At 42.4% G+C, this 26,996-nt stretch overlaps 1 non-coding gene across 1 annotated transcript; it reads left to right on the top strand.

Moving 5' to 3' along the window:
* Positions 1–13,312: 13,312 nt before the first annotated feature.
* On the top strand, positions 13,313–18,867 carry LOC101778034. The gene is made up of 11 exons (XR_002679015.1): positions 13,313–13,472; positions 13,624–13,660; positions 13,811–14,017; positions 14,393–14,525; positions 14,612–14,890; positions 15,288–15,418; positions 15,510–15,627; positions 17,256–17,348; positions 17,854–17,918; positions 17,991–18,088; positions 18,165–18,867. It is a non-coding gene; the product is annotated as an uncharacterized LOC101778034 (transcript).
* The last annotated feature ends 8,129 nt before the right edge of the window (positions 18,868–26,996 follow it).

Raw genomic sequence — 26,996 nt, 5'->3', positions numbered from 1 at the left:
TAAGATTCTCAAGTAGATCAATTTAACTCTAATAGTGTTATGAGCTAACTAACAAACACACAAGGAAACATCAAGTTAAAGCTAATAACTTAAGCACATACATAGAATCTGGATAGCAGCACAGTAGTCACTTGTTTTAGCTATAACTAGAGATATAAGCATCCAACAAAGGTAGCCCTAGACTTTATGTAAAGTTAATGAAATTATCTAAAACTATATTATTCATTCCAAAAGCTAATTCAACAAATAACAAGGTGAAAACACACAAATTAGCAGATCTATACAAACAAGGATAGAAAACTGACATGCAACTTCAGACAGCAATAAGTTGAGTTCTAATTTTCACAATTAGGTGGTTCTAGACTTTTTAGAAAACTTAACAAATATGCACAACTTTCTTATAAACACTACAAATTAATTCCAAAGTTAACCAGGTCAAACATTATAAAGTAGACATCTCTATCCAGATTAGGACAGATTTTGTCATTCCACTTCACAAGCTCATAACTGGAGATTTAGACAACCAAAAGGGGTGATCTTTAATAATTTGGAAAGTTCATAAAAAACCCTACACTTCTTCTATTATCTCCAAGACATGATTCAAAGCTTAGCTAAGTCAAACAACACAATCATTCAGACTTATACATAGAGCATGCAAAACTTGACGATGAACTTGTAAAATCTATAAGCTCCTAAACCATCAGGCTTATGGTCATAAAAATTTAACACAAGATATATTATGAAGTTACCTACAACTTTTGTGTTCACCATATTTACAGAAAACATCATTATCATCTCGAAAACATTGCCACAAAAGAAACTACTCTAGCAGCCATTTCACCACACATGCAACAAGGTTCTTCATTTAGTTCTTTAACAAGGTAACATATGCATAAGTTAAACACATAGCTCGCAAATACTATGAACATAGTTAATTAGCATTAGTTTTAGGTAGCATGGAACACCCTAAACACTTTAAGCAAGAATTAAAGCAAAGGTGAAGAACTTATATAAGCAACATAATCATTAGTTGTTATATTTACATGAGAGCATACATATGAGTAATATTCAAAGCTTAACCACTACTAATCATAACTTAGCATCATACGTACCCCTCAAAAACAACTATTAAAAGCTTCACATGACTTAAATATATGCATCTACTAACAAACTTTCATTATCCAATTATATAATAAACATATATATTAATTATAGGTGATGTGGCAAACATCTCATTTGGAGCTAATTTTTATGGATGGTATATGTTATCAAGATATGGCTACTGTACAAATTTCACATGCTCAAGTGGTATAAATTAATTGCTATGAAAAAGACAAGATGCTAATACAAGAAAACATGTAAAAGTAAAATAATTCTAAAGATCATCATTTCTATAAACACATAGTAATATTATATGTTATTATAGTAGAACAACAACATACAAAGGTAGTGGAACTATATTTTCTATTTTTAGACACTACTAATATTTATAAACCACATAACAAGTATTAAACAAGTTAAATAAATAACTTAGTCATATGTACACCAATAAATATGAAATTCTTACCACAGTACAAAAGTATCATTTATAGCCTACCATAAAAATTTCACAGAAATTGGAGCACCACAACTTTAGATATGAAAATGACAAGCAAAATAAGCTAAAATTGCCTATTAAATCAAAACATGATAAAAAGAGTACACAACTAGCATGTTAATTATTTTTCTTAGCTAGAGAGTGTCATCACAGGACTAACAAAACTAGAATCACAATTTTTGGACTTCTATAACTCAAGATATGCATCCAACCAACTTAAAAGGATTTCTTAAAGCACTTTGCAAGGATAAATAAAAACATCAGAAACTTTCTACTAACACATATCATATTATGACTCTACTATATGGTTATTCTTACAAGAATTCCAAAACATCTTCATTTGCTATTTTACTATTTTTCTACAATTTACTACGAATTTCCAAAGTTTCAGCCTTTTTAGATCTAGGAAATAAAGAAACCGAGGCAAACTTGCAATCTAGCCCCCAGATCTACGGTTTAATTGTGCAAACGTCCTTGAATTTCTCCCATAACCCCCTAAGCTTTCTCCTTCTTCTCCAATGAGACCCCCCACGAAAACAGATCACAGGCACGGGACACAGGCAAGGCGCCTAGGCACTTGGGGGCTAGCCGGAACAGGGGGAAGGGAAGGGGCGTAGCTGGGAGAGGGAGGGGCGGCGCACGGAGACAGGAAGCTCACCAGAAGAGCCTGGTGATGAGGAGGAGCGGTACAACAGGAACCTCCAGGAGGTAGCGGATGGGGGTGGGGGAGCTCGCCGTGGGGAGGACCGTCCGACGAGGGACGGTGACCGGGAGACAGCAAAACGGATGCGCGACGACGTGGGGATGCTCGAGCTGCGAGGAATTGAGCCGGAGCGCACCACGGCGATGAATTTGGTCGGACAAGATTGGGGAACAATGGAGCTTTGCGGTCTGTTCATGAAGGATTGAAGGAGAGGGGAACCGGTCTTTAAATAGGAGGGGAGCGGAGAGGATAAGCACGAGTGAGGTGACTTGCCCCCGTGTGCAAGGATTGGAGGGAAGGGAAGCTACCATGGGCATCGGCCAGGTGGAGCTTGGCCCCTGCAGGCCAACGGGAGAGCTGGAGGTGGAAGAAAGAGATACAGGCGACTGACATGTGGGCCCTCATCAAAAATATTGCGGTTCAACTTTGCTCTCTTAAACGACCTAGCTACAAGTGTCCAAAAATTCTCCAAAAATACTCGTTAGAAGATAAAATTACCAAGAATCCAATGCAATAAGAATAAACTCAAAAGCTATTATGGTTTCCACACAATCGTCAAAATAATACAGCTAAACTTGAACTTTAATTGAATTCTTAACCCAAGCAAACATCTCTGAAAAATTTGGTAAAAATATTTTAAAATCACTTAATGTTGTCTAATATTTGAATAAAATATTCGGGGGTACAGTTGTGTGGAAGAAATTGGGGTTCATTCACAAATTTGATTTTTCACTAATAAATAATAAAATTTTGGGCACTTAACAATGCATGGCCAAAACATGTATTTATGCACAAATGATGCTCATGACAGCCAACTATGCACAAATAGATGTTCATGGGGCTTAAATATGCATGATGATGCTCGTGATGCGTGTCATGATGAAGGTGTCGGGTTTAACGCGTATTCTCACACCAAGTTCCAACTACGCGGTTTAATTTCCAAAAGTGAAGGTTCGGGAACAAGGTATGTGATATGACTTTTATAAAGATCACTAAAGAAAATCTCGACGAAGTTGGGGATAGGATGGTAGGATCTTTGGTGGAACGTCGGTCAAAGCTATTTTGGAATCGGATTTGAAATTTGACCGATCGTCTACTCAATTTTGGAACGTCCTCTGCTCAAAATCAGAAGAAGTGTTGTGGGTGGAGGTGTTCAACTTGAAAAGGGCTACCACTAGTATATTGATCAAGATTTAAGTTCTTATATAAAATTTATTTTTATTTGCTTCACAATTGATTCTCAACAGGAAGGAGTTTTAACACTTGGTTCAAAACCTGAGTTATTTTTGGACCTTAACTCTCAACAATTTGGAGTTAGCTTTGATTTGCTTCTTAATCACCTCGCTGATTATTTGATTTAGGTTCTTAATTACTCGGGCTATCACACGACCCTCCCTCTGTCTCCCGCCGGCACACTCTCCCCTCCCTTCGACCCCAGCTGCCGCCAGCTCGGCGCCGTCCCCTGCCCCCGCCGTCGCCACCTCTGGCCCCTCCCCCCCAACCACCTCCCGATGCCTCCCTCTTCCTCTCCCTCACTTAGATCTGATCGAGCCAGAGCCAGGCCGTCGCCCCCCTCCCCGGTCATGTGGACCCCTGCTACCCTACCTCGCTAGTCGCCACCACCTCCCCCTTCCCATTCACGCTTTCTGCTCCTCCTTGCTCTTGGAATTCGGATTGCTGCTCGATGCCCGGTGTGAATTTCTACCTGCAGGTGTTTAGGTGCCTCCCAAAACGTGACTCGGGGAAGCTGCCACCGCCGCCGGTTGGAGGAGGCGCTGGGCTGTCGATTCGGAAGGTGGCGGGTCAGGGAGGATTCCGAGCCGCGTCGTTCGACTCATCGTGCAGGCTCGCGTTCGCGATGGTGGCTGGGGTGCTCGTGCTCCAGGGGGCGCAGCAGGCAATGGCCACCACGCAGTTCGGGGGTCTGCAGCTGGCGGACGTGCTAGGGGATCTCGGGGACATCATCACAGGTTTCGCTTCAGTTAAGAGAACTGTCTCTGCTCTTTGATGATTTCCGAGCTCGTTTCTATTTCAGTTATCGGCAGGTTGATTGCGATTTCTTATTCTCATTTATAATAATCTCTCGTTCCCTAACTTTGTATCGACATTTAGTTTGCATTTCAGACTTTCCTGTTGATCTTCTTTTTTGAGCTAGGGGACAAAGCGTTCTTCATTGCGGTAAGTACTCACTAGTCACAACTCACTCCACAAACAAAGTGAGGTTATTCTAATGCAGTCAGATCTGCTTACGAACGTTCACTGTCTAAACTGTACTATTGAATATTGATAAAAAGAGAGTGCTTTTATGAAACGAATGAAACATAAATTTAACTTGGTGTCCTGACTTTTCCAGTGTCCGCCTTGAGCATTCAGAGTTCATCTGATTACACAAGTTTCTGCAGAATGCAGATGGTTTCCCTTAATGTTGTTTTCTGTTGATTCATGTTGCAGTGTTGAATATCTGATTGTATCCAGATTATTGTATAAAACAACCGATGCACAATCTTTAGCCACTGTATAATGTACATGGAGTCATTGATGATATAATTTATGGAGTATCATTATGCAACCTATTTCACTTGCATCAGTAGGCTTCTTCATACTTGAGTTCAATCTGTTAGAGTAGTGTGTTCAATGGAATACAGTCATAGTTCTGGTATCTCTTGAAACGTAATTAGTTCTTGTACCTTATGATCTTATCTCAAACATTCAATTATTGAGGTCATGTAGTCTCCCAACATTTGCAGTTTGAAGTACAACACAAAAAGGGACCAGAAACTAAGAAACTTGCTATTGATTTAGTTTTCCTGTTAGGGACATATGCACTCTTTGCCACACAAAAGTAACCTATGTAACATTTCGTGCTTCTTTTGTAGGAGTGCAAACAAGTGGATAAAAATAGCACATTTTATCTTTTACAATTGCATTGGTTTCAACTTCCCAGAATTTGTAAAACAATTCATGGTAATGCCAAGTGATCCTGATGGCTGTTGGATTGAGTAAGAATTTTTTCTAGTGCAAGTCAGATGCACACATTCACTCTGTCAACTCGTGCTTGCTACAATACAAATTAGAATTTAGTGTTTTCCATTATGTAAAATACATCTTTACATGTGCAAGGGCATAGAATTTTAGCCATACATGCAGGATGATTGGCAGAACCTGTACCTCTTTCATATTTGTTCCCTGTTCAAAATATTTTTCGCTCTAATGATTGATGGGATATACTTGTGCACTTACCTGTTGTTGGTAACGATGCAGAGCTTGAAGAGCGTATACTACAGCATCTAGCTGATGCCGCTGCAATGGGAAGGGCGCACCATCTTGGAAGAAGGGAGGGGCACAGGGGCCGATCTAACTGTTGTTCATGCTAATTGTTGGACTATTCATAGCTGTTTCTAGAAGCAAAGAAACATGAAGTATTGCTGTTTTTGAATGATCTGAATGTATTTGCTGAATGATCTAAATTTATTTGCTTGAATCTGAATGTCATTTTGGTTGATGGGTTGATATAATTTGGTATGTATTTTGGGCTAAAATGATCATTGTGATATATGGGCTGAGATTGCATTTGGTGTTCAAGGCTACGGGAAGAATCTCAAAATGGGCGGTAGAACTCGAAGCATTGTCCTTAGAATTTCAACCCAGAATAGCAATTAAGTCCCAAGCTCTAGTCAACTTCATGGCTGAGTGGAGGGAAAACCAATTGCCTACACCGGTAGAACGTCCTGACCACTGGGTCATGTATTTTGACGGATCTCTCAAGCTTGAAGGACCCGGTGCGGGAGTACTCTTAATATCCCCAAAAGGCGAACAACTCAGGTACGTTCTTCAAATCTTTTGGGAAGCCTCAAATAACAAAGCCAATTATGAAGCACTTCTACACGGTCTTTGCCTAGAAATTTCACTGGGCATCAAAAGATTACTAGTCTATGGTGATTCATTAGTAGTCATCAATCAAGTCAACGGCGAGTGGGACCGCAACAAGGAAAACATGGACGCATACTGCAGGGAAGTCTGCAAACTAGAGAACAAGTTCTCAGGCCTCGAGTTTCACCATGTGGTCCGCGACAACAACGTTGCTACCGACATTTTATCCAAAATGGGTTCAACACGTGTGGAAGTCCCAGCAGGCATCTTTGTTCATGAACTTTGCAAGCCATCTATAACAGATCAAATAAATCCAGCACCTACCAGTAAGGGTCCACCAAAACTTGACTAGGAAATCAAGATGATCGAGGTAGACTAGAGGACTCCTTTTATCGACTACATTAAAGAACACAAGCTACCTTTCAACAAGACGCAAGAAAAACAAGTCTCACGATGAGGGAAAAGCTATGTTCTAGTCGGAGACAAACTCTACAGAAGAGGAGCATCATCAGAAGTACTCATGAAGTACGTCACTCGTGAAGATGGCAAGGACATCTTGGAGGAAATACATAAAGGAATCTGTGGGAATCATGCATCCTCAAGAACAATAGTAGGCAAAGCTTTCAAAGCAGGATTTTATTGGCCAGCTGTGCTAGCAGATGCAGCAAAACTAGTCCACGGATGTCAAAGCTATCAGTTTTTCGCCAAGCAACAACATGTCCCTACCTACAAACTCATCACCATACCTCCAACATGGCCTTTCGCATGTTGGGAGCTCGACATGATTGGTCCGCTCCCAATAGCCACTACAAAAAATCTAGGATTTTATAACAAATTGAAAGTGTCATAGAAAGTACATAATTTGTCACAAAAAGAATGCTATGATGAAAATCCACCATCATGAAGTCGTCATATATCGACCGTCGCTAAATGTACCTTGTAACGAGAATATGGAAAACCGTCACAAAATGTGATGACCTTTTGTGACGGTTTTGTTGTGTCATCATATATTGTTGTAATTTAATAACGACGGCAACTATCACATATTGGTAGGTCAACTCCTCACCTAATACACCAACCATCACAATGAATACCCTAGCATTCATAGCCTAATTTAGAACTGGGCCACTCAGTTGGGCCATTTTTCAGCCCGCAACCACCAAACAGGCATAGGGTAGCTTCTGGACTGGCGGGTACTGTGTCTTGGAGTCTGAGAGTACTTCGCTGACAAAGTATACTGGTCTCTGGACTTTGTAGGCATGGCCTGGTTCAGATCTTTCGACTACTATTGCTGTGCTGACAACATGAGTAGTTGCAGCGATGTACAAGAGCAAGTCCTCATTTGGTGTTAGAGCTGTGAGGATCGGTGGCTTTGGTAGGATGTCTTTTAGCTATAACAGAGCCTTGTCCGTCTCCTCTATCCATTGAAACTTGTCTTGTCATTTAAGTAATTTGAAGAAAGGTAGACCCCGTTCTCTAAGTCTTGATATGAATCTGTTTAGGGTTGTCATGCAGCATGTGAGCTTCTGCACATCTTTTACGCCAGATGGGGCTTGCATATTAGTAATGGCAGAGATTTTCTCAGGATTTGCTTCGATGCCCCAATGACTGATGATGAACCCGAGTAGTTTCCCTGATGGTATGCCGAAAACACATTTGGTAGGATTGAGTTTTCATCGAAATGCTCGCAAACTTGTGAAAGTTTCTTCCAAGTCTACGATCAGATCATCTAGATTTCTGGTTTTGACTACTACATCGTCCACGCAGGCTTCTACATTGCGGTGTAGTTGTTTCTCAAAGCACATTTGAATTGCATGTTGATACGTTGCACCTGAGTTCTTCAGCACAAAGGATATTGTTTTGTAGCAGAATGCTCCGAAAGGGGTGATGAATGCGGTCTTGGCTTGATCTTCTTCATTGAGTACTATCTGGTGATATCCCGAGTAACAATCAAGGAAATAGAGTAGTGTACATCCGGCTGTGGAGTCGACTACTTGGTCGATTCTGGGAAGCCCAAAGGGATCTTTGGGACAATGTTTGTTGAGGTCTGTGTAGTCAATACACATCCTCCACTCATTATTGTTCTTTTTTCGAAGTAAAACTGGGTTGGCTAGCCAATCAGGGTGAAAAACTTCCTTTATAAACCCTGCCGCGAGTAGTTTGGCTAGTTCTTTCTTAATTGCATCTCTTCTATCTTGAGCGAATCTTCGTAGTCGCTGTCTTTTGGAGTAGCTTTAGGATCAATGTTGAGTGAATGCTCGTTCAGTTCCTTGGGCACACATGGCATGTTGGTCGGTTTCCACGCGAAGATGTCTCGGTTTGCTCGAAGGAAACTGACGAGCACACTTTCCTATTTGGGATCAAGCCCTATTTCGATCAGGGCTGTTTTGGATGAGTCGCCAGTCTCCAGGTCAATGGTTTTGAAGTACTTGATGTTTGCTGGCTTGACTTTAGTAGCTCCCAACTTGTTTTCTGGAATTTTGAGTTCTGCCGGGGTCAGCTTCTTTGACGTGGTGAACACTTGTTGCATGGAGTTGGGAACTTGAGTAGTCGCAGCTATCTCAACAGCTTCCGTGTCGCATTCATATAATCATTGCAGGTCTCTGCGAAGAGATAGTTCTCCTTTCGGTCCAGGCATTTTCAGTAGCAAATACACGTAGTGTGGGATGGCCATGAACTTGGCCAGGGCTGGTCTTCCAAGGATGGCATGGTAAGAAGTCTCGAAGTCAGCCACCTCGAACTTGATGTACTCTGTGTGGTAATGCTCTTTGGTACCAAAAGTGACAGGTAAGACAACTTGTCCAAGTGGGATAGCTGTGTTGCCTGGGACAATTCCATAAAAGGGGGAATCCGTTAGCGTAAACATTTCAGTGATGTCGAGGCCCATCTTGCTTAAAGTTTTGGTGAAAATGACGTTGATTCCACTACCACTGTCGATGAGTACTTTGGCTAGTCTTGAGCCTGCTACAACTAGGTCTAGTACGAGAGGAAAATGCCCTGGTTCTGAGAAGTTGGTCCATTGATCCTTTCTACTGAAAGTAATGGGTACCTCAGACCATTTGAGGGGTGTGGGGGTGGCTGGTTCGATAGCCATAATTTCTCTGAGTACTAATTTGTTGGATCGCTTGGAGGTAGTGCCTGGAATTCCACCGAAAATAACGTTGACAGTCTTAGACGTTGTCTGGAACTTGTCTTCGCCATCTTCAGTTTCATCCATCTTGCCCTTGCCCTTGTCCTTATTGTTGTTATTGTTATTGTTGTTGGCAGGAGGTTCTGGCAATTCATACATAACTTTGTGAAGGCTATAGCAGTCGATTGCAGCGTGCTTGTTGTGTGAGTGCCATGGACATTGTTTCTTGAGTAGTTCATTGAATGAAGGGCCATAATTTTGTTTGTCTGGTCCTTTCTTGCTTGAGTTTGACATTGCTGCAACGGTATTGTCTAATTTGCTCTTGCGATTTTGATTGCCTGAGTAGTTATTTCGGTGATCGCCGTTGCAGTTTCTATCTTGTTCTTGGTTGTTACCTTGGTTATTGTTGTCATGTCTGCGATTGCGGTGTGAGTCAAACCTTTCGCACTCCTTATCTTCTTCGTCTGCCCATGACTGAGCCATAATTTTGAGTTCTTTGACATCCGCTAGACACCGTCTGCCAAAATCTTGGAACATGCTTTGGTCCCAGAGATCATTTTGAAAACATTCAATCACATCTACTTCTGAGATGTCGACAACTGTAGCCTTTTTGTTGAAAAAATGACGTAGGTACTTGCATAGGGATTCGGCCTTTTGCTGTTTAACCTGAGCCAAGTCAATTCTGTTGCTAGGGTGCTGCATAGCTCCCGCGTAGTTGCTTGGAAAAGCTTTCTTTAGATCAGACCATGAGTTGATGGAATTAGGTTTCAAAGATTCGAGCCAAGTTAGTGGCGCTGGTTCCATACATACGGAAAAATGGATGAGTTTTGTATCATCACTTCCGCCTGCAGCTTGGACTGCTAATGCGTAGCAGCGGAGCCACTGAATTGGGTCTTGTTTGCCATCATACTTAGTGATGCCCATTGGTTTGAATTTTTCGGGAAGAGTAGTCTGCATGATTCCTTTTGTGAAAGCGGGGAAGTGGTCATTGTCATCACCCTCAGCTTCATGTTCATGATGGCAATTGTTGATTATATCTCGAGCACCACGGTTGTGATTTAATATTTCTCGAAGATCACTGATGTGCGAGGGTTCTGGATTTTCTCTGCGGTGACGTGGACCTTCCACGGAGGCTGTACGACTACCCTTAGTTGCATCTCTATTTCGTCTTGGAGCTTCAAGTACACCCCTATGTTGTCTTGGTTCTTCATGTGGTTGGTTTGAGAGTCTTGTATTGTCTCTGCTATCATCATGGTGACTTGGGTTGCAAGGCACGGATGGGATTGGTGTTTCCTTGTCGAGGAGTTTGTATGCATGTTCTGCCAAGTATAACAGAAGATCGTTGTATTTGTTTGGAGACATTGAACGGGCGATAAGGTCGATAGAAGCGATAGTGGCAAGTGGCGTGTTATGTTCTCGTGTTTGAACTGCTTCGAATGCTCTGTCGAGGTTCACAATGGGAACTCTTGCGGCTAGAAGTCGACGACGTTCCGCTCTCTGAGTGTTTCTTGCTCTTCTTTGAGTTCTCTGGCTGCTAGTTTCGCCCTCCGGGGCGTCGGCTGATAATTCATCTTGGGAGACTTCTTCGATTTGGCATTCTCGACGAGGAGTTATTTGGTGTTGGCCGCTGGTTCCTATTCCATCGTCTGGCGAAACAACAACAAAGAGTTCTCTATCCGAAGAGTAGCTTCCAAAGCTGGATGTTATGACTTCAGTGGAGCCATCTTCTTCACGGATCGGTGAAAGTGGAGTACCCTCTTGATATGGGAGGATATCCAAGTGTGCGATGAGACGTGATTCGTTGTCTTGGACAAGGAATGAGGGCTTCATGCCCGACCAGTAGATGAATCTACCTTGCGGTATTGATGTGATTACTAGACCCTACTGCGGACCTGATAAGGGGAGTTCTTCAAGAGTATTCGAGTCGGAGTCGTTGTCCTCAATTGGCTCTAATCCGATTTGGACTTTGGATAGAGTTTTTTGATGAACCGTGACCGCGTTTCGGAGTCCGAGCGGAAATTCGCTTGGAGTTGTATCCGGTCCACACGATGGCTAAATTGCCTGCTCACATGGACTAGTCCGAGTTGTGGTCGAACCTGGTGTTGTTTAGATCGAAAAATTCGAATTTCTCGACTAAATCTTCCGCCTCATGTCGACGAGAGTTTCCACTGAGATGTTTCTTCTCCATTTCTTCGATGATGCGGCGCTGGAAGCCTCGAATACCGTCAACGACGATTTAGATAGGTTCGGGCCGCTAGATCGCGTAATACCCTACGTCCTGTGTGTTGTATGCTCGTATTTGATTGAACTTGTTTTGAGGGGGTCCCTGCCCGACCTTATATATCGGGGGAGCAGGGTTACAGGGTAGTCTTTTGTACAAGAGTACTAGTCGGACAAGACTATAGAGTCCTACTCTAACTCAGTAGAGTAGTTTCCTTGTATTCCGACTAGTCCTTCAGGAGTTCCATGTAGTCTACATTGCCCTGTAGCATAGTCTTCATGTCTTGATACGTCTTGAGTACGTCCCCTTGAGTGGGTCTGTACAGACCCTCTGGTGGGCCCGGGCATGTATGGTCGACACCGGCCACCCGCGCGCGCTCGTCCGCCCACCACGGCTGCATTGCGCCGCCCGCCTACCACAGCCGCGCCGCGCCACCCGCCCGCCATGGCCGCCCCACCCGGCCGCGACCGGGGCCGGGGTGGCGTGGTCACAGCCAAATCAAACTTGCCGCCACCGAATCGGAGCTCCCGCCAACCAAATTGGGCATTACTGCCGCTGAATCATGCCTCACCACCGCCATATTGGTCACTCCGTGTTGGATCGAGTTGTTCCATCACCAGTTTGGGTGCTGGCAAGGCGAGCGATGGCAAGGAACCAAACGCCCTCTTGCCCACCAAGATCAGCAGGGGAGGCGAGGCGAGGCTAGCGACGGCGAGGGATCCAAACTAACCTGAAATTGCAGCAAGTGCTTGCTTGTCGATGGGAAAAGAGGATATGCTTGCTTGCTTCCTGTGTGTGAGAGAAGAGTTGAGCTATTGTCATTTTCTCTTGTCGATGGAGAGAGAAAGGGAGGAGAGGTGGCGCGCCCGCGCATGTTGGTTTGGGCCCGGTGGATTCTACTAACCCATGTGAAAGAGAAAAGAGAAAGCAGTGCAAAGCAGACTTTTATCATCATTAGCTCACTTTTAGTCTACTTTATCAAAATAGGATCCAACTAATTGATCTTTTACCATAGCAACGCACGGGCATTTTGCTAGTAATAAGTAATATACACAGTTGAGAAGCAACGGTTTAGTCATGGTCAACAACTTTTATTGATAAAAATTGAGAATTTGATTGAAAGAAAATTCACATATCTATCTATTTTGCTTAATACGTTATCATTATAAAATTTGGATTGTAGGTGCACTAATTTGCCAAATCATTGTACTAAATTCAGTACTTTACAATTTGTTGGACCAATGCACGCACCTATCAAGTTATTGTACTAAATTGAGCATTTTACAAGTTATTGGACCAATTTGTACATCCCTACCAAGTTATTATATGGTAGGTACAATTTACTTCTTTTTTTAATCTCGTGGGACCCACCTCAATCAAACTCAAACCGGCTTCAGCCGAATAATGGATTGGGTTTAGATTCTCTTTTTTTTAACCCTAACCCGGCATATTTCCTGTCCCAAACCTACAAAGCCCTTGTTCACTTCCCACAAAACTCCCAACTTTGACACTATGCAAAAAGAAGATTCCCCATCACATCAAACTTGCGGTACATGCATGGAGTACTAAATGTAGATGAAATCAAAAATTATTTGCACAGTTTTGTTGTACTTTGCGAGACGAATCTTTTGAGCCTAATTAGTCAATATTTGGACAATAATTCATAAATACAAACGAAACGCTACAGTGTTGCTAGAGTAATTTGGTACCTCCCAAATTCGCGAAGTAAACAAGGGCAAACTATCCAAACGCCAGGTGAAAGGTTATGGATATGGGTCGAGATGAATATAAGAAATAGGACCTGTAGTGAAGATAAAAGGAAGAACGAGAAGAAGAGACGGAAGAGAGGAAAAGGGCCAAAGCCCAGAAGATTCGGCGGCGCCGGCGCTCCCTCTCTCCTTGCATTAGAAGAGCACACGAAGCCACACCCAAAGGAATCCGCCACCTGCAGGTTCCATTTGCGTTCCCTTTTTCTCGTTCCATAGTGCATAATTTTTCTTAACCCGTCAGTAATTAGTTTGATGTGCTGCTGCGAAGTTGCCCTAAATCTCGATTTTGTGTTGCTTCCTTGATGGCGTGACCCCCTCTCTTTCTTGCGACAGATCTCAGACATGCCACGACGGAAGGGGAATCGACAAGGTAGTAGCAATTCGGATACGATACATTCGCTTTTTTTTTGTTTTAATAAACAAAATAAGCCCCTTATCATTCTGTATTACTTTCTTAATTGGAACTTCCTCTCGATATTATCAATTTCATTCATCCATGACGCCTCTTCCCATGTTTTAGCAGGTCATAGAGGACGTTGGTCGGATTCCTACCCGCAAAAAAGAAAAAATTGTGGGTCGGATTCCTCAGAAGATTCTGATGGTCCTCCTCAGTCTGTATTTGTCAAATATGATTCAGACAATGCAGCGGATACCAAAGCCGAACATAAATACTTTGGGGCTGTGTTTAGCATTTGCAAATCCATTGTATCCCTCGCCTCTACCAGTGGTATTTGTTTTCTCTAATTTTATCTGGGCTTTTCACATTTAGCTATCATAACTAATCAAAGAACAAGCAATGTTGCTTTTGATCCTAAAAGTTAATATATTTACACATGATATGATAGATAAAAGGGGGTTTTCAGAGCTTGGGTCTTAGTTTGCTCACGGAAAGATTTTTTCTCTCTATTTTCTTCTTTCCGGCAGAGTGGTGGTGAGAGCAAAGGGGCTGATGCGACTAAGGCAGTCTAGTTGTTCCTTTTTCCTTGCAGTTTATCTCTGTTAGATTGTAGGGGATGTTAGACATGTTTAGTGCCTACATGATCTTTATATAGGTTTGGAAGTTTTGCTATTGGCAACTGTTGATTCTAATATGCTTGTACAGATGGAAGGCATCTGTATCTTGCTCAGGGACAGTGGTTGATCATGTGGGGTCAGAAACGTGGATACTTACCTCTGCTACTTTGGTCAGAAAACCTGGAACTCAGTATGAGGCGTATAAAGATGGTGAAGTTAAGGTCAACACAGGATCAGTTCTTTATTTGCTTATTCTGCTGACTTTCTCCTTTCGTAATGCTGATAATTGTCAATTTGTCGATTGTAGATTAAAGTGGTTCTGCATAATGAAGAAATTGCTGAAGGTACCCTAGCACTGTGCCATTTGCATTATAATCTCGCCATCGTGAAGATTATATCTCCAATAGATATTCCTGCAGTGGAACTCAGGGACACCCCTGAATGTTCTTCCATGCAGCCTAGGCCTGTAGTTGCTCTAGGCCGCAATATCTGGTCAGAATTTCTGATGAGAAATGGGGAGCTGATCCGTGCAAATTGTGAATTAGACTGCAATGAGCTTTTGGTCTGTACATGTGACCTTAATGAGGTAAAATTTCTTTGTAGGTAAATTTTGATATGGCCTGTAACTTCCAAGCTACATTTTGCAATGAACTACTTCGATTTGTTGTAGCATTCCTATCAAATATAGAAAACTAAGTTAAGCCTAAGAATGCTCTTTTTTTTTTTGTTATGGTGTAGCGAGTTAGAAAAAAAAAGTTACACTAGATGGTATCATGGTAACATCATCATGATTTTGATCGATTTTGGATGTAAAATTTATTAAATTTACACGTAATAAGTTCAGCATTGGTACAGACTTCGGCTGTTTGCATCTTTTAGAAGCTTTTGCTCAGATACTGTTTCATTGACACTTGATGTCGTTAGATAAGTCATAAGTTCATGATTGAACATACGAGTTGTTTTGTTATGGCATTATTTGCCAGGATTTCATTGGGGGCCCTGTCATGGATTTGGAGGACAGAATCCTTGGCATCACTTTTTTCTACAAGGAAACTGCTCCATTCTTGCCGGTTGAAATCGCAGCGAGATGCCTGGATTACTTCAAGAAATTCAAGTATATTATTTTCATTTAGCCTTAACACTAGAACTGTTTGATTTTTTATAGCACCATCTCCATTTTAGTATTTAATTTTGTTCTCATAAAGGGAAGAACTGCCATGGCTTCACATAAGGGGACACGCTATCCACATGCTGGACCTACCTGTTCTGGAGAACATGTGCTGCAAATTTGCTAAGCTGCCTTCTGGAATTCTGGTAGAGAAGGTACTCAGCACACAAATCTTCTAATATCATAGAGATATCAATTATATATTTAGGTTAGCTGCAGATCATAATCTAGCTAATCAATTTGTAATATAGAATGCTCCTATTGACCTGACTTATAACTTTCATTTAAAACATTTTAGTGCATGCTACATTTTGCTTGGTGTAGAATCTGGTCCTGACACAATAACCACAAGATTAGTGGTGTAAGCATGTTCAAGGAAAACATGCAGGAGCTTGATTTGAAAGAGAGAATTTGCACATGGCCGCATGCATGCTTGTGTTATTTGTATCAGATACATATTTCTTTAGGATGATGATGATGATATAAGATATGATTTTACTTTCAGAATAATCAAATCCATTTACTAGAACTTGACTGACTAATCGCAAACACCCCAAGAAGGTTGAGGAAAGAGGAGGTCATATAGTGATAAAAAGAACTTAAGTTCCTTTAATTCTCGGAAAGTGCAGAAGCAGTGGACACTCTTGATGAGTAGTTAAAACTAAGTGCCCTTGGAGTTGCCCAGGTCGCAGAAGGTTTGGGAGCAACACAGGAAATGCAAAATATTGGTGAGACCTAGTTTGAAAAAAAACTGATCATATCCATGCCCATTAGCAGCCATTTGCCCATGTTGAGAAAAAAGATATCTTGTTACCTGCCGAACATAGGAAGTCATTTCTTAAATATTTACAGTATAAGAGAGGTGAGGTTAGTTTCATCTTCATACAACAATTACCTTTCTTGACCGGGCTCCGGTTGAGCTCTTCTAGTAAAATATCATGGTGGCAGTCTTTCTCCCGCCAACCAAGTTTTTAGTTACATTCTTTTGGGGTTTTATCTCCATTAGAGTGGCTGAGTAGTTTTCCATTGTCATGGTTCTTTCAATCTTGTTTTTTCCTTTTGTATCTTATGCTCTTGACCAAGAAATTACACTAATGCCAGTACACTTGTTATGCAACGGTCTTTCTCAATTCTTGTTCTGCTACCATTGGATTGGACATCGGTGAGTTTGGTATATGGGTTATAAGCCTTTTGTCGTAATCCTGTTTTGTTACTTCTTGGATATGATGGTTGTTGCAAATAGCCTGCTAATAGCTCGCTATAGAACCGCCATAGCTTTTGGAGATAGATGCTGCAACGCTATTGCAAATATTACCGCTAATGCTGCTAACTTTGCTATTGCGTGAAATAGCACCACTCAATTCAATAGCTAGCACCGCTAACTCTGCTATAACTGCTTTACGAACTTATATACTTGTGATTTATGAACTATGAGTGATGAGTTGTGACTTGTTTTTTATGTTTGCACTCATGACTGGGTATGTACTTACGAAATATTAGCTGAAATGTGTGAAATTACTAATGTTTGGGCTTAAATTTTTCTGATTTTTTACATACCACTAAAGGCTACAGCAGCCGCTATAGCTGCGATATAGCACAAATAGCTTTTCCAGAAGCACTCCCCCGCGATTTGCAACATTGGAACTTTGACACTTTGTAGCATGAGCCATTTAACTATTGCAGTGTTATGTTATTGTACATTTTATTATTATTTTTAGTCAGGTGTTTTTACTTTATGAAATTGGTCGTTTTGTTTCTTCACTGTTGGCATTGCATACTGTAGATATGTGGCGTATCACCAGAAAATTGTGGAGGGATTAAGGTTGGCGATGTCATCTCAGAACTTGATGGAGTTGTTCTTTCCTCTGTAGCACAGGTATATCTCTGTTTCTTCTTAATGCAATGTTACACAGTTCTGCGTGTTTCGAGGAAAAAGGGCTGTCAGTTTGTAAATTTGGATTTTGAGTAAATATGTCTTAAATGTTGCCAGATTCATACAAGATTTTACCCTGGTTTCCAACTTGGTCGATTAAAATGGCCATCCGATCAATCTTAAGAATTATATATTGCAAAGATGCCAAAACAAGTGGAAGGAACATTTATTTGCTGGTGCTGGTGTTCTACATTATTTGGCATTTCATTTCTAAGGCACGGTAGATGGGAGCTCATCATATATTCGAAATGACTCGAAACAATTCCATTAAATTAATCTATCTACTAATATCACTTTTGTTCTATTGATCTCCCCCCATCCCATCCCCCCCCCCCCCCAACACACACACACACCACCACCACCACCCGAATTTGTTGCTGTATGATTTTAATGGGAGGTTGCGCTCATACCCTGGAGCTTGTGCATGTGTATTTTGTTCTTTGCACAGTTTACTTCAATGTTTCTTGATAAAATGGACATTGCAGTGGGTACAAGAATACGGTGACACTCCAGGTTAGTTTGGCTACTACAATAGTAATAATAGCTTTGATACTATGTTAATTCTTGCCACGTATAATTAAGTAGGCATTTGTACAAAGACCCACGGATCAGACTACATTTGTGTCAAACCTGAACGCATGGGAGGTTTCCTCTAATAAATGCGATGAGACATTCCAAAACAGGTTTGTGTAAGAAAAGAACAGATGTGTATGTGTTCCCTTTCTTTTGTATGATTAATGATTTTTGCTTCAATTATAGATGGGCATTGAGGAGAAAGAAGCTATGCGATGGTTTATGTGAGCACTAAGCAGTTGTAGTGACGACAATCTGGAGGTAATGCAAGTACATCCTTAGATAATGGTGGAATGGGTGGAGGAGCATGTTGCACAGTAGTTTCTTCCTTTTCTTTTGGTGCAAAACCACAAAAAAAGGGTAAGAAATAGTCAAAAGTCCTAGGACAAAGCAAATTATATATATGGTGCAAAACCACAAAAAAAGGTGAGCATTGGTGCAAGACCCAGATGCTTACATTATGGCCTGGACATTCTCCATTGCTTTATTGCCTTCTACTACTAAGTCTTTTCGATTTTTCCTCTGTGCTGGAAAAAAATGGCATTGGTTAATGCTGGTGAAGCTTCTTTTTTTGCTCTTCAAACTTCTAAAATTTCATCAAGTATCGCTGTTAATTGTTTGTAAGAAACAAGAAGAAAAACATCGTACTACTATTACCTAAAGTTGTATGGTTGTCTCACACCACCCCACTCAACTTGCTTGGGACTTAAAAGGTGATGTTGTTGTTGTTGTTGTTAGGAGAATTTTATTAGGATGGATGAAAATTAGACGCACCGAGCAACACCATGACGGGGAGATCCAAGGAATGACAGGGGCAAATTTTTGTATATATATATATACTAATTGTATAAATACTATAATAAGAATTGTATATATACTTAGAATTGTATATATAGTAATTATATAAATACTAGTTTGATTTTATTATAAAAAAAGTCTTTAACTACTAAAGGGCACGTGATGCATGAAAAAAAGAGGTCTGTCCCGCGCCTGGTGGCAGCCCCTTTAGTCCTGGTTGGTTTTACCAACCGGAACTAAAGGGTGTCTTCAGTCCCGGTTGAGCGACTCGGGACTAAAGGTTGAGCGACTCGAGACTAAAGACCCCCTTTCCTCTTGATTGCTTTATTTCGGATGGATTTTTGGAAGATTTGGTCCCTACCAACCAGGACTAAAGATGAGTTTTCTACCAACGTGAACCTAGAAAACCTAAAACGACTTAAAATTTTGAGACGGGCGGAGTACTATACATCTAATCTAATTTGGGACAGAGGCAGCAATAGACATGGTCACATGGAAAGAAAAGAAACAGGGCCACGGTCACCCTGCAAGAAACTTCCCATATACTCCATACACATTCCCGCTCATGTATCCTTAAAATTTTGCGCAATCATGAAATGATGCATAATAAATGGGTTTTGTCAAATGCTTTACAAAATTTCATTTCCGTAGTACATGATATGCACCAAGGTAGTGCCTGAAAAAAAAGCGTACTGCATACATACCCAGTGCTTGCTGGAAGATGCTAACCCTGTGTACATTGGTAAAAATTTACATTTTTACCCCTTTTGTGACTATACAGTATCTTTGCAAAAGTAACTGGGCTGGGGTGTAATTCATTGTGGACGATTAGATTTGATAAGAAGACGACTCGAACAATTGTTGCATCCACAAAAAATTTGACCAATGACAAATTTCGTTGACTTGGAATTTCGAAGTGTTCCAAGTGAAACAAGCCATGGAATTATCTTTTGCACATGTTCCTTTGCACGGTCAAAGTCCATTTGAGATGTGATGCAAAGCAGAAATTTCTTTGCACATGCGCGCCAATAATGCTAAGAAGATCTATTTTTGTTTTGTTCCATGTTGGATTTTGTGTATAAACATGGGGCTACGCAAAGTATCCAACCAAGCAGTAATGTTGAGACGAAGCTATGCTAAGTGTAGGAAAATATCAGAACGGCTTAACCTCCGGCCTTTCATTATATAGTCGGGACTAGATAATGAGGACTACAATAACCTAGTCATAGACTCATAGAGTCGTAGTCTATTACAATCCATACTCTATAACATCCCCTCAATCATAGTGGGGGTGAAGCGGACGATCGCGACTGGATTTGAAGTCTTGTACTTCAGTCATCTTCTTCGCTTCATGATCATCAGCTGTGTCTCCGATGAATGGTCCGGTCCCTTTTGGTGCCGTCCCTTGTCTCTCCTCGATCTATTCCCTCTTGCAGTCATAACGGGAGTGTCTTGAATGACAGTGATGATACAGACGTTTTGACTGGAGTTATTGCTGATGAGCTGATGTAGACGAAGCCCAATCATGTGATGTAGTTGCCGTGGTTGATGTAGTGGTCATCGTCGATATAGCTACAAATAGACGGAGCTACAATAATATAATAGGTATCTTGCACATGTTAGAGCATGTCATTGGGGGCATCTTGCATATGTTAGAGGATGATTATGTCTTGCATATGTGTTATTGTAAGTGCCTTACATATGTCAGAGGATAATGGTATTTTGCCTATGTCAAAGGACGGTTGTCGATACAGTATTTGCGGTTGCGGTCGATATGACATGATTGCTGTCATCGTCGATATATCCATCGTTGTGGACGAAGTGGCAGCGGCATGTTGACAAAGACCAAGCTGACAAAAGATCAAAGACGATGTAGGGTCCGTGATGATTACTTGGTCGTCGGTATAGGCCTGGCAATACATGCATGTAATGTACACATCGATGGTGGAGTTTTCTTGAGAAAGAGGGAAGAATCCCAGGACTAGGCCTACATGTAGTGAATTCAGTACAGAAGGCCAAAAGCCAAGCAAATACTGCTATACCAACGAAAAGGCTACACTTAGTTATACAGCCTAATATGCAGCAATTGAATCTCAGAGGGGGTACCATTCGACGAGTTCTTGGAATGGCTAGAGCTAACAAAAACAGGGCAGACGCAGCCAACAAAACTAGCGTTAGTTTCCAGGCGTGTAGTTATACAAATTACATTGGCGCATCAATAACCGTATGGCAGTTGCCTGAGATATTGCAGCAAGCACCATGCCATCACTAGGTTGCAAGATTGAGGCTCCATCACAGCAAGAAATACTATTCTCGGCTATATATTTTGTTGACACGAATTCTGGTCAACACACCCAATGCGCTAGATCGTGCGGTCGTCGAACTCTCCTCGCGAGGCTCCTGCCTTTGGCTGGTTAGACCCGTTGGGGAAGCCGGTTACATTGGTTTACACAGGGGTACCGTGAAAACCTAAGTGTGGGGGTAAGAAACCATTCCCCAAAGTCAGGGCCAAACAGTGGAAGGAAAACAAGAACGACTAGGGCAAGCGATGGGTGACTTCGGGAGAGTGTAACAGTCCTCCCCCTCCATCCAGAATGTGTCCGTTTCCATTCACCAGGCCACTACTTATAGGGCTGTAATTTTACACTTTAAGCACAACACCCTCTAACGACTATATTCGAAGAATATTCAGGGTTATTACGGTAACATTACACCGTCTTAGCCACACACTTTACAACTCATCACTTTACAGCTAAGCCCAAGGCGACTCCCTACCACAAAGTCTCCGACATATGTCTTCGCATCCATACTCAGTAAAGAACCCCCCCCCCCCGGTTTCTGAGGCAGTCTCCGCCGCACGTCAACGGGCTAGTGCACCATGCCACCCGACTTTGGCCGCCTGCCCATTCCTTCTTAACTGTGAAGTCGCTCACTACGAAGTTGAACCTCCACGCACTGCTCCCTCCTGCAAATTCACACAAAACCGACGCATGCGAAGTAAAATTGTTCCAGACTGCTTGCAAAAGTTGCTTCTGTGAAGTCCTGTTCCCCAACAGTAGCCCCTCACTCTGACGAGTTGAACAATCGACTTTGCTCGCCTCGAGCCAGGGAATCCCTAGGACTTCCCGAAGCGCCTCACCCCTTCGGCTTGTTAGAGGGTTTTTCTACATCCTATCAAAAAGACGTCTTCTTGTTTCTCTTGAACCGCCATCTTTTTGATTTTCACGCTTCCCAGGGGCTATATAACCTAGGGTCCCACTAGGGTTTATCCCTTGATCTGGTTGTCATTCCAACGCGCCGCAATCAACCTCGGCTGTTCCTAGCAACTCTTCGCGTCGATCCAGTTGGTTTTCTCTTCTGCCTTCTTCCCTTTCTAGATATAGTTTTTAGTTTTGTACCTTATAATTTTTGCACTTTACACTTCATTTTAGATCGTTGTTGTTGGCTGAACGAAGATGGGGCTGCCCAAATATCCTACTACTAATGTCTTTGGCCAAAATCGCGCGACCGCCAGCATGATTCGTGACTTTGTCGCAGCTGGTCTTATTGAAGATGGTTACGGCCGAGCCCTTGGCCCTAAAACTATTCCGCTCCCTAAAGATAACGAAGTCGTTGTCTTTCGTGACTTGTTTACTGCTAGTCTTCGATTTCCACTTGTTTACTGCGATCAGTGCAGGAGGCAGCGGGAGACACAGGAGTGGCATCCTATGGAAGATCGGCGATTCGTCTGAATGTCGAATCGGTCAGTTTAATCTTGCAATCTTGCTTGGGTGGTGTAGCCAAGGATTTCAATGTTCAACATCTCTCAGGTTGGATGTTTCAGTTTTCTGTGACATCTAAAAATGTTGGCTTTCTGGTTTGTCGCTCGGGCTCTTTCAAGTGCAATTTGTTTGGTATCTTCTTTGCTCTCTTGGGTGATGGTGGTGCCAATTTACAGCGACAATATGATCTCTGGCTATCTAAGCAGCAAGCCTCATGGACTTATGTGTCCAGAAAATCAAGTGGTAAATTATATGCTTACGCAGCTCGTGCGGTTCCAGCTCCCGGCTCCAATGGGAAATTAGTCTTTCATCATCTAAAATTAGTGCAAATTACTATCAACCAAACTATGCTTCTGATCCTCCTCATGGCTCCTCAGCAGTGGATTGTGCATCCGTGTTCGATCATCTTGATCCGAAATTTGCAGGCAGACTCCGTGTTCTTTGCACAAGTGATTCAAATTTGAATTAAAAGGGACCTCTGAATGGCAAATCTCATCATGCCAAGGTTAGCGGTCATCAGAATAGGCAGGTATGATGTTTTAGTGCCTGTCTCATGATCATTTGATTGCGTCATGCATGGGATCGGTTCACTGTACTAGTTGCTATAGATATGGTTTTTGCATGATGGGCCGGCGTGGTTTTTATCGTGTCAAGCCCACTGGGCCTAGCGTGGGGGGCACTAGTCAAAAGGATTTTGGGATGGGAATGAATGCTTTCTCAAAGCCATCATCTCCAGCCTCCCCACCTGACTCTTCAGCTTCTCCGTTGAGCCAAGAAATTAAAAACCCAACTCTCATCCACCTCTGCCGCCGCCGCCTCCTGAGAATGTGGCGAACATTGCCGTGGATTCCTGACCCCATGATCTAAGGGGCTTCGAGGTTGCCCTCAATGACCCCAATGAGCCCCCTCGCCGTCTTCATGCTTACATTGCTAGTTTATGGAGAAAAGCAATGAAGATGTGGCCATTGCGATGTTGTTCCCCAAGGTCGCAAAGCGGGATTTCAAGCCGATGGCCAGGTAGATGCGCGTCTACTTCGATCAAGTGCACCAAGTTTGCAATCTCCGGATCCAGCCTTGTCACATTGGGAAAGTGTTTGTCACCTTTGGTAGTCCCTTTGAGCGTGGAAGGTTTCTAGGGAAGATTTTCTAGTTTGGTAATTACCATATGTGATTCATCAAGCATGATGAGGGGGACAATGTTCGAGCGCATGACATGGATAGGGAGGTTAGGGTTATGCTGCTTAACTTCCCTTTAGATGAGTGCAATATCCCAACTCTGACTAGATGGTGGCGGGATTTGGGCTGACGATGCTCTGGCATGAGACTAACAACAGGGCAAGGGTGGTGGTTAAGGTTTAGATGCATGATGATGCCAAGATCCCTCACTCTGTGTCTGTCAGTTTGGGTAATCCGCCCAAGGTTAAGTCTTTCACTATGCAAGTATAAGCTTTGAGCAACAAGGGGGTTCTTGAGATGGCTAATAAAGATCCATGCCAGAGGATGGTCCTCTCCACCCGATTCCTTTTGAAGCCCCTCAGTGGATGCCGCCTCTTCCTCCTGCCCATGATTCAGAGGCCCATGGCTCTCATGTGGATGATGCTCAGGGTGCTGGAGGCCACATGGAAGATGCTCTGCCTTTGACAAGCAAGTTGGTGCGATCAATTTGGAGGAAGAAAAGCGACGGTGCTGGACCAGATGCGCCGGAGGAGGCGACGAGGGCGGTGGAGGCAACCTGACAAGATCAATCGGCCATGAGAGAGGTAGGTCCCTCTGCTGCTGCTTGACCATGATGGTGCGACGGATCAAAGGGATCGGTCGCGCATCCTACGAGGGTGCTGCCCCAAGCGGAGATTGATCTCCCTTGGGGTGGTGCGATGGCAGTGGAAGCCGAAGGCCTAGGGTTAGAACCTAGACTCGTGATACCATGTAAGATTGTGTATAATGCGTGGGTCATATCGATTGAACCCTATGGGCTGATTATATAGGAGTACCTGGCTTGGAGGGCAAGTAGCCTCTCATAGAGATAAAGAAGGTTATCCTGGGATTACAATCAATCCTAAACTAATCATATCCGGGGTTGCCTAATATACTCTTAACACTGCATTTCGAAGACATTCTGGCATTCTGAGGAAACAGAAAATTATGAATGGTGTTATGAAACTTGTTTTTTCTTCATCAATTTTCCTCATCCAAACTTGGTGATAGCTAGTGATGTGGACCTGTTGGGTTGAATCCCGATCTTTCAATGAGAGGGGAGGGGATAACTTGATTAGTGGATGGAGACGATGTTCACGGCCCGACTACAGCCTTCCAAGGACGCTGCGCCTTAGCAACCGATACACCACCTCCAATGGCTGCCGCGATCTTGTAGAGCGTGTCACCCGGCTACTAGAGCACTCGTCCTGCAATGCAAGCAATTGAAGATCTAGCAAGAACAAGTATAACAAGTATTGAATTACTAGATGAAGATGAAGGTTTCAAACTCAATCCCAATTATGGTGGGGTTCCGAAGACTAGAAGACGGGCAGCTGATCCAGCACGCGCGCTTACAAGCAAGTAGCAAAAGCTAAACGTAATCTAAACAAAACCCGAGTGTTTCTGGTGGCGGCTATAGTTTATATGAACGTGGGAGGATGACCTTAAGGGTGTTGGGGTTGTGCTCCAACCCTAGGACGCGTCCCTAATAGACCCAACTTGATACATGGTCCATTGGGCTAAAATAAGGCGACGCAGCACCTTGGACAAAAAAACCTCTCGGTAGTAATTTGATCATTGCGGCAACCTCAGAACATATATGGACATAAGTCTGGATCCATATGAAATAGACTTCATAAGGATTCCATGAAGTACTTGAACGTCAAAAACGGAGTTCGGATGAAGTCGTGGCGACCATCACAAGTTGGCATAGTGCTGCAATCCGAATCCAGCTCAAAACGTTTTGGATTTGATCTCTTTCTTTCCTTGAGCCAAAAGTGACATGGTGGCCTGTGAAGAACATTGGGAATACTTGGAATTGGTCTCCAATCAACTTCTTTGATCCTCCATGCCTTCCATATTTGCCAATTGCATGAAATGAACAATGGTTAAAACTTGGCACACCAGAATCAAATTTAAGTTTCTCTTTTAGACAGTTTAGATTACACAGAATATCAAATTCAATATAACCCAAAGTATTTAAAGACAACAGCAAATTCAGTTCATCTTGTGCACAAGTAATAGGATGAAAAAGCCTACCTTCAGCACATTTATATGGTTCCAAACTAAAAGTATCATACTTATTTGCTACTTGTGGCATAGGAGTAAAAGAATCATCAGTACACAAGTCCTCTTTATCACAAGGAATAGCAAGTAATTCATCTTGTACAAAGATAAATCAGCTCTTGATTAGCATGCAGAGTGGACAAATTTTGGAGATTATGGCCCACATCATTCTTGCAAGTATTCACAAATAATAGAATCTTCTTTTCAGCATTGAGAGCAAGACAAAATAATTGACCAATATATTTGTATAATTTGCTAATTTACAAGGTTCGAATTTCAGAATTGAGCCCTCAGGGATGATGTGGGTAGGGTTGCTCTGATGTCGATAGGCCACTCAGAGCTTCCTTAATCACCATAAAGATGAAGGAAGAAGAAGCAACAATGGTTGAAAAAGATTGGGGTTGGAGATAAAAAAAAAGTAAAGGCAATTGTATATGATCGATTGAATTAATCCTCGGTCGTGGCCCTCTATATTTATAAAAATATAGGTTGGGGAGGTCTTGCCCTACAAGGATTACTCAATTCTACTCGGACTAGGGTTAGACCGAGCAGACCGCCCTGCAGAACCGGTTAGAAATTTCACAGCATGTAGGATTTATTGTGTATGCACAAATTGGTAAGTACTCGCATATGGTCCATATCCTCGCAAGCCTGACCTTTTGTCTTGTGTTGTAAAACAACCGGACTTCATGTGGATGGAAAGGAGGACTAGAAGTCCTACTCCTTGTCCGGTTGCTTGTAGGCTCTTACTAAAAATTTAGGCATAGTTCGGAGTATATACATGAGGAAGATCTTCATTGTAAATCACCAATATTCAGAGAATAAAGAATAGTCCCTCGTACTTGTGTCTTGTCTACTTTCTACTGTTCTTGTGCTTGTCATGAGAGGCGTGAGAGTGAGAAGATCCAACCGCTGACGACGTGTTTTATAACACGTTATCAGCACGACCGCTCTTCATCGACTATATAACGGAGGAGTCGTCATCAAGCTCGACACCAACGATCTCGCCATCGTCCTCGTTGACGACTATTTCGACGACGTCGACTACATCTATGTCGTTAGCGAAACGGATCTGCATGGACTCACCATCAAGTAGACATGTCTTCGACCGTGCCTAATGCCCTACACGGTATGTATCTACCGGTAACTATTCTATGCGGCAAGTGGAGTAGATCAATTGGTATCAAAGAATGCAAGG

Source organism: Setaria italica, chromosome I (assembly GCF_000263155.2).
Source record: "Setaria italica strain Yugu1 chromosome I, Setaria_italica_v2.0, whole genome shotgun sequence".
NCBI lineage: Eukaryota > Viridiplantae > Streptophyta > Magnoliopsida > Poales > Poaceae > Setaria > Setaria italica.
The sequence above is the reverse complement of the archived record's forward strand: the minus strand, read 5'-3'. Positions and strand labels throughout refer to the sequence as shown.